The sequence below is a fragment of the Macaca mulatta genome, chromosome 8 (genome assembly GCF_049350105.2).
Source record: "Macaca mulatta isolate MMU2019108-1 chromosome 8, T2T-MMU8v2.0, whole genome shotgun sequence".
In the NCBI taxonomy this organism is placed as follows: Eukaryota; Metazoa; Chordata; class Mammalia; order Primates; family Cercopithecidae; genus Macaca; species Macaca mulatta.
Window position 1 is genome coordinate 96230111 of NC_133413.1, and position 8965 is coordinate 96239075.

At 49.7% G+C, this 8965-nt stretch overlaps 1 pseudogene across 1 annotated transcript; it reads left to right on the forward strand.

Moving 5' to 3' along the window:
- The first annotated feature begins 4491 nt into the window (after nucleotides 1-4491).
- On the forward strand, nucleotides 4492-7611 carry LOC720371 (exonuclease GOR pseudogene; annotated as a pseudogene). Its single transcript, XR_013396864.1, has one exon. The product of XR_013396864.1 is annotated as an exonuclease GOR pseudogene (transcript).
- Nucleotides 7612-8965: the final 1354 nt, after the last annotated feature.

The window sequence follows — 8965 nt, forward strand, 5'->3', positions numbered from 1 at the left end:
CCACACACCTATATACAAACACACCCTGATCCAGAACAATGACTTAGTGAAGAACGGGATTTCCACTCTGTCACACAAATTCAGGAAAGCACTGAAGTAGGGCATTTCTGATTGATTTTACCATTGCTGGAATTTTCCTTTACAACATAGACTCCTTCTGTGGAGATTCCATAAATAAAGTCTTTTTTTTTATTGTGCGATATTTCTTTTAATTTTCATAATTTATTTAAATTTTAAATTTTAATTTTAAGTTGAAAATAAAAATTATATGTTCATGTCGTTCAACATGAGGTTTCATATATGTATACGTTGTGGAATGACAAAATGGAGCTAATTAGCATACTCATTTCCTCACATACATATTTCATTGTGATGAGAACATGTTTACAATCTACACTTACAGCTGTTTTCAAGTATACAATGCTTAGTTATTAACTATAGTTATCATGCTGTTCAGTAGATCTCTAGAACTATTCCTATCTGAAACTTTATATTGTTTGACTAACATCTCCCCCATCCCTCCTGGGCCCCTGCCTCGGGTAACCACCATTCTGCTCTCTACAAGCATGAGTTCAATTTTGTTAGATTCCACGTAGAAGTGAGATCATGCAGCATTTGTCTTTCTGTGCTTGCTCTTTACAACTTTGTCACGTATTTATTCATCTTTCCAGACAAGGTCTCACTCTGTCACCCTGGCTGGAGTACAGTGACACAAACACGGCTCACCATGGCCTCCACCTCCCGCGGTCAAGAGATCCTCCCACTTCAGCCTCCTGAGTAGCTAATACCACAGGCGTCCACACCACACCTGGCTAATTGTTGTATTTTTTCTAGAGATGGGCTTCCTCCATGTTGCCCAGGTTGATCGCCAACTCCTGGGCTCAAGTGCTCCACCTGTCTTGGCATGCCAAAGAACCGGGATTAGAGGCATGAGCCACCGTGCCCGGCCTCGGCTTTATTACACTCAGTATAACATCGTCTAGGCTCATTGATGTTACAAATGACATGTTTCCCTTCTTTTTTTTTAAATAGCATTCTATTGGATGTGTATGTCTTTTTTTTTTTTTTTTTTTTTTGACAGAGTTTCCCTCCCGTCGCCCGGACAGGAGTGCAGTGGCATGATGTTGGCTCACTACATCCTCTGCCTCCCAGGTGCAAGCTGATCTGGGCACAATGGTGTTCATAGCCACTGCAGGATTCATCTTCAACATCTTCTCATCTCTTCTTAAAACAAGCTGTACCTTCGTCAACAGCTGATTTCTTCGGGGGACTCTCCTTATAAGCTTTACATAAAACATCAATGAATTCTTCATTCCTCCACCCAAGCTTCACCGTAAATTTGATGTTTGTTTTTGCTGCCATTTTAGCGGAATTCGTGTTGCTCTGATAGGAGGCCTTTTCAGTGGGTGTCTCATCCTTCTTAGTGCCTCAGAGTGGATCTGGTTCAGAAAGGTTATAACAAGTTAGTATAAGTTTGTTTTAGTGTAAAACAACTGAAATCCATGCAGAGATTTTTCACAACGTCCATTTTCTGTGAACCTTTTGAAGACCCCCTGTGTTAAACGTTGGCCAGGTCCTTGGAGAGAAGTGGATGCCGTCCACTTCCTGTCCTCAAATTGCCCACAGTGCAGGAGTGCACAGAGCAGGGAAAGGCCACCCCAGAGAGGTCCTGCCCTCCAGCGTGCAGCAGACTGCCGGCCCAATCCTGACTCCCTGGTGTGCTGTGTGGGCCAGAGCAAGTTGACGAACCTCCCTGAAGCTCAGTTTACTCCTATGTAGCTCAGAACCAGTAGCCATGATAGGACTGCTTGGCAGGGACGGTTAATTAACTCAGGAAAAGCAACCTAGCTCCAAGGGTAGCAACCAGGAGTTCCAGTTGATTCCATCCGCAGACCCTCTGAGGCGTTCCCAAGCTGCGGTGTGGTGGAATATTAATTGGGTTTAGAGTGATTGGATTGAAGTGCCAATCTAATCAAGGAGAAGTCCCGCCCAAAGGGCAAAAAGCCAAGACTAACCCCGACCCCGACTCCCAGTCCCCCGGAGTACCTACCGCGGCCCCTCGCGACTGCCCCCATCCCTCTGCCCCTCCCAGACCTCTATCCTTCCACCAATCGCCTCCCCCAGCCCCGAGCCCCCACTCCCAGGCCCCCGAGTCCCTGCCGCGGTCCCTCGAGCCTGGCCCCATCCCTCTGCCCCTCCCAGACCTCTGTCCTTCTTCCACCGCTAGCCTCCCTCAGCCCACCTGGACTTCCATGATCTCTGAGAACAAAGCCAGCCCCCTGGCCCCCCAGCCTCCTGCCAGTCTTCCCTCCTGGGCGTCTTCCTCTTCTCTGGGGCTTTCGGAACCTCCCCTCCCCCACCCGAGCTTTCCCCCACCCCCAGGGGCAGGCACAGAATCAATGTCTCTAGGAATTTCAAATGTAAAAATAAAAGAATTTAAAAACAACGGAAAGGCATTTGCTCCTCCATGTGCGCTTACCTGTTTTTCTGTAGAGGCACCACGCTGAGGTGGGTGAAGCACTTGGGCTCTGGAATTACACATCTGGCTTCAAATTCAACTTACACCACTTACTGGCTTTGTCATATTCGACAAAAGACGTCTTTGTGAGTCTACGTTTTTTCTTTAATGTGTAATCATAATTGTCACGGTGAGGAATGAATGAAGCAACACATGGCAAGCCTTGAAACAATCGCACATAGTAGGTACTCCATTCATGTTAACTCTGTTTCCTTCTTATAATAGCTTATAATGGGAATTCGTGAACACTGTATCATTAATCCTTGGAACAACCCAATGGGTAGGTAAATAAAGCTTAATTTTATACCTCAAGAAACCATGCGTCTTCACCTGCGCCAAATGCTCATGATTGTAAGGAGCACTGGTGGTTCGTTTATTATGTACTTGGTACTTTGCACCTATTAAGCCAGTTAGTCCTCTTAATAGTTGTGAGAGGAATAGCGTTCTTATCCCCATTTTACAGATGAGGAAACTGAAGCACAAGTGTTAAGCAGTTTATCCGAGGTATCCTAGCTACAAGACAGGTGCAGTCAGCCTGGCTGCAGAGCCCTTGCTCTGTCCGCTGCACTACCTGACTTCCCAGGAGTATGTATGGTGAGAGTCAAAGTGGATTCTTCCACACAACCAACCAATTACAATGTCTGAATCAGTCAGGCGACTTCCAACTGGGCTCCAGGAGAGAAGGAATCATCACACCTCTCTAAATCCATGTTCCCATTTTGAATCTTCAATGAGAGACGAGACACTAAGTAGCTAGTTTTGGTGGAGTGGCTGATTTTACACGTGTTTGTGTGTGTGTGTGTGTGTGTGTGTGCGTGCGTGCGTGTGTGTGTGTGTGTGTCTGTGTACCTCACTAAAGTAAACTGATAGTTTGAATGCTTACAGTACCATTAATTTAATTTGTATATGTGAGCCCCCACACACCTATATACAAACACACCCTGTTCCAGAACAATGACTTAGTGAAGAACTGGATTTCCACTCTGTCACACAAACTGAGGAAAGCACTGAAGTAGGGCATTTCTGATTGATTTTACCGTTGCTGGAATTTTCTTTTCCTTTATAACATAGACTCCTTCTTTGGAGATTTCAAAAATAAAATATTTTTTTTTATTGTATGTTATTTCTTTTAATTTTCATAATTTATTTAAACTTAATTTTAAGTTGAAAATAAAAATTATATATGTTCATGGCATTCAACGTGAGGTTTCATATATGTATACATTGTGGAATGACAAAATGGAGCTAATTAGCATACTCATTTTCTCACATACATATTTCATTGTGATGAGAACATGTTTACAATCTACACTTACAGCCGTTTTCAAGTATACAATGCTTAGGTATTAACTATAGTTGTCATGCTGTTCAGTAGATCTCTAGAACTATTCCTATCTGAAATTTTGTATTGTTTGACTAACATCTCCCGAGTCCCTCCACGGCCCCTGCCTCTGGTAACCACCTTTCTGCTCTCTACAAGCATGAGTTCAATTTTGTTAGATTCCACGTAGAAGTGAGATCATGCAGCATTTGTCTTTCTGTCTTTGCTCTTTACAACTTTGTCACGTATTTATTCACCTTTCCAGAGGGGGTCTCACTCTGTCACCCAGGCTGGAGTACAGTGACACAAACACGGCTCACCATGGCCTCCACCTCCCGCGGTCAAGAGATCCTCCCACTTCAGCCTCCTGAGTAGCTAATACCACAGGCGTCCACACCACACCTGGCTAATTGTTGTATTTTTTCTAGAGATGGGCTTCCTCCATGTTGCCCAGGTTGATCGCCAACTCCTGGGCTCAAGTGCTCCACATGTCTTGGCATGCCAAAGAACCGGGATTAGAGGCATGAGCCACCGTGCCCGGCCTCGGCTTTATTTCACTCAGTATAACATCGTCTAGGCTCATTCATGTTACAAATGACATGTTCACCTTCCTTTTTTTTAAATAGCATTCTATTGGATGTGTATGTTTTTTTTTTTTTTTTTTTTTTTTTTTTTGACAGAGTTTCCCTCCCGTCGCCCGGACAGGAGTGCAGTGGCATGATGTTGGCTCACTACATCCTCTGCCTCCCGGGTGCAAGCTGATCTGGGCACAATGGTGTTCATAGCCACTGCAGGATTCATCTTCAACATCTTCTCATCTCTTCTTAAAACAAGCTGTACCTTCGTCAACAGCTGATTTCTTCGGGGGACTCTCCTTATAAGCTTTACATAAAACATCAATGAATTCTTCATTCCTCCACCCAAGCTTCACCGTAAATTTGATGTTTGTTTTTGCTGCCATTTTAGCGGAATTCGTGTTGCTCTGATAGGAGTCCTTTTCAGTGGGTGTCTCATGCTTCTTAGTGCCTCAGAGTGGATCTGGTTCAGAAAGGTTATAACAAGTTAGTATAAGTTTTAGTGTAAAACAACTGAAATCCATGCAGAGATTTTTCACAATGTCCATTTTCTGTGAACCTTTTGAAGACCCCCTGTGTTGAACGTTGGCCATGTCCTTGGAGAGAAGTGGATGCCGTCCACTTCCTGTCCTCAAATTGCCCACAGTGCAGGAGTGCACAGAGCAGGGAAAGGCCACCCCAGCGAGGTCCTGCCCTCCAACGTGCAGCAGACTGCCGGCCCAATCCTGACTCCCTGGTGTGCTGTGTGGGCCAGAGCAAGTTGACGAACCTCCCTGAAGCTCAGTTTACTCCTATGTAGCTCAGAACCAGTAGCCATGATAGGACTGCTTGGCAGGGACGGTTAATTAACTCAGGAAAAGCAACCTAGCTCCAAGGGTAGCAACCAGGAGTTCCAGTTGATTCCATCCGCAGACCCTCTGAGGCGTTCCCACGCTGCGGTGTGGTGGAAAATTAATTGGGTTTAGTGTGATTGGATTGAAGTGCCAATCTAATCAAGAGGAAGTCCCGCCCACTCTGCCCTGTGCCTATATAAAGGCGAGGCGCGGCGGCCGCGGCACTCACTGAAGCCCGCGAGTCCGCAGAGCAGCAGAGCCAGGCCAGTGCTCCAGAAGGCAGCAAGATGTTGAGAGCCACAGCTCCTTGCTGGTTCCCACCCGGATATCCAGAAGCTAAGAAGGTGGCCGAGGAGCTGGCCCTCGAGGCTCTAGAGCTCCCACTGCCCTCTCATCAGCCTGCCCGGAACTTCGGGCTCTGGGTGCCCCAGATGTACAACCAGGCCTCAGCGCTTGTGGGGATCCAGGCGGAGCCTCAGAATAGCGGTCCGGCCGTGGCCCCAGAGTGGCCCAAGATGGTGACGGAGGCGTGGTACTTCCCTGCGCAGAGGGCATCGGCCTGCCAGCCGCCAGCCGCCCCAAGGCTGACAGAGAGGCCCCCCGCAGTCCGCATCTCAGCCCCCAGGGAGAGGAAGAGGATCGCCCACTTTCCCAGCCCTTGCTTGGACACAGGTCCCACAGATGCCAAGAGAACCCTGGCGGCCAGCAGCCACCAACGCTCCGATGGCTCCAAGGTCGGCACACAGCCATGGAAGACGCACAACAGGTCAGGGATGGCATACAGGACCTCCACCACCGACAGCTCTAAGCGAATCGCCCATCGTCCATCCTTACGGAGTCTGAAGAAACCCATCCTCCTCCGAAAGTCTGGGTGCCGAGTCCCCACCGTCATCCGCCGAGGCTATCTCCAACTGCTCACCAAAGAGTGTCTCCAGTTCTGCGCCTCCGAGCAGGAGGCGAAGGAGAAGGCGCTGAACGAGGAGAAGGTGGCCCACGACCGCAGCCCCAACAAGAACGTCTACCTGAATGTGGTGCTGAACGCCCTCAAGAGACTGAAGGGCCTGACCCCCAGCTCCATGCCCGGCCTCAGCAGGACCGCTCTGTACAGCCGCCTCCAGGACTTCCTGCTCACTCGGGAGCAGCTCAAGGAGAACGGCTACCCCTTCCCGCACCCCGAGCGGCCCGGAGGCGCCGTCCTCTTCACTGCCCAGGGGAAGGGGCCAGGCGACTCCTCCCGCAGGGTCTGCTGCCGCTGTGGCACCGAGTACCTGGTGTCCCCTTCGGGCCGCTGTGTACGCGACCAGGTGTGTTACTACCACTGGGGGAGGGTCCGCTCCAGCCAAGTGGCCGGAGGCCGGCTTACCCAGTACACCTGCTGTGCAGCCGCTCCTGGCTCCGTGGGCTGCCAGGTGGCAAAGCAGCACGTGCGGGACGGCCGCAAGGAGAGCCTGGATGGCTTCGTGAAGACCTTCAAGAAAGAGTTTTCCAGAGACGCTTATCCCGGAATCTACGCCTTGGACTGTGAGATGTGCTACACCACGCACGGCCTAGAGCTGACCCGTGTCACCGTGGTGGACGCCGACATGCGGGTGGTGTACGACACCTTCGTCAAGCCCGACAACGAGATCGTGGACTACAACACCAGGTTTTCCGGCGTGACCGAGGCCGACGTCGCCCAGACCAGCATCACGTTGCCGAAAGTCCAAGCCATCCTGCTGAGCTTTTTCAGCGCCCAAACCCTCCTCATCGGGCACAGCCTGGAGAGCGACCTGCTGGCCCTGAAGCTGATCCACAGCACCGTGGTGGACACGGCGGTGCTCTTCCCGCACTACCGGGGTTTCCCCTACAAGCGCTCCCTAAGGAATCTCACGGCCGACTACCTCGGACAGATCATCCAGGACAGCCAGGACGGGCACGACTCCTGCCAGGACGCAAACGCCTGCCTGCAGCTGGTGATGTGGAAAGTCCGAGAGCGCGCCGGGATCCAGCGAGGCCACCCGTCCGCCTCTCCCGCCGCCCTGGCCTGTCCTCAGACCCAGGCCTCTTCCACAACTGCGATCGCTCCCGAGAGCTAACCCAGTCCACCTGGCCGCAAAGCGACAGAAACCGAAGCAGCCGGTTTTGCAGGAGAGGGCAAAAAGCCAAGACTAACCCCGACCCCGACTCCCAGTCCCCCGGAGTCCCTGCCGCGGCCCCTCGCGACTGTCCCCATCCCTCTGCCCCTCCGAGACCTCTATCCTTCCACCAATCGCCTCCCCCAGCCCCGAGCCCCCACTCCCAGGCCCCCGAGTCCCTGCCGCGGTCCCTCGCGCCTGGCCCCATCCCTCTGCCCCTCCCAGACCTCTGTCCTTCTTCCACCGCTAGCCTCCCTCAGCCCACCTGGACTTCCATGATCTCTGAGAACAAAGCCAGCCCCCTGGCCCCCCAGCCTCCTGCCAGTCTTCCCTCCTGGGCGTCTTCCTCTTCTCTGGGGCTTTCGGAACCTCCCCTCCCCCACCCGAGCTTTCCCCCACCCCCGGGGGCTGGCAAAGAATCAATGTCTCTAGGAATTTCAAAAAATAAAAGAATTTAAAAACAACGGAAAGGCATTTGCTCCTCCATGTGCCCTTACCTATTTTTCTGTAGAGGCACCACGCTGAGGTGGGTGAAGCACTTGGGCTCTGGAATTACACATCTGGCTTCAAATTCAACTTCCACCACTTACTGGCTTTGTCATATTGGACAAAGGACGTTTTTGTGCTTCTACGTATTTATCTTTAAAGCGTGATCATAAGGTCACGATAAGGCATGAATGAAGCAACACATGGCAGGCCTTGAAACAATCGCACATAGTAGGTATTCGATTCATGTTAACTATGTTTCCTTCTTAAAATGGCTTACATTGGGAAATCGTGAACACTGTATCATTAACCCTTGGAACAACCCAATGGGTAGGTAAATAAAGCTTAATTTTATACCTCAAGAAACCATGCGTCTTCACCTGCGCCAAATGCTCATGATTGTAAGGAGCACTGGTGGTTCGTTTATTATGTACTTGGTACTTTGCACCTATTAACCCAGTTAGTCCTCATAATAGTTGTGAGAGGGATAGCGTTCTTATCCCCATTTTACAGATGAGGAAACTGAAGCACAAGTGTTAAGCAGTTTATCTGAGGTATCCTAGCTACAAGTCAGGTGCGGTCAGCCTGGCTGCAGAGCCCTTGCTCTGTCCGCTGCACTACCTGACTTCCCAGGAGTATGTATGGTGAGAGTCAAAGTGGATTCTTCCACACAACCAACCAATTACAATGTCTGAATCAGTCAGGCGACTTCCAACTGGGCTCCAGGAGAGAAGGAATCATCACGCCTGTCTAAATCCATGTTCCCATTTTGAATCTTCAATGAGAGATGAGACGCTAAGTAGCTAGTTTTGGTGGAGTGGCTGATTTTACACGTGTTTGTGTGTGTGTGTGCGTGCGTGTGTGTGTGTGTGTGTATGTGCACCTAACTAAAGTAAACTGATAGTTTGAATGCTTACAGTACCATTAATTTAATTTGTATATGTGAGCCCCACACACCTATATACAAACACACCCTGATCCAGAACAATGACTTAGTGAAGAACGGGATTTCCACTCTGTCACACAAATTCAGGAAAGCACTGAAGTAGGGCATTTCTGATTGATTTTACCATTGCTGGAATTTTCCTTTACAACATAGACTCCTTCTGTGGAGATTC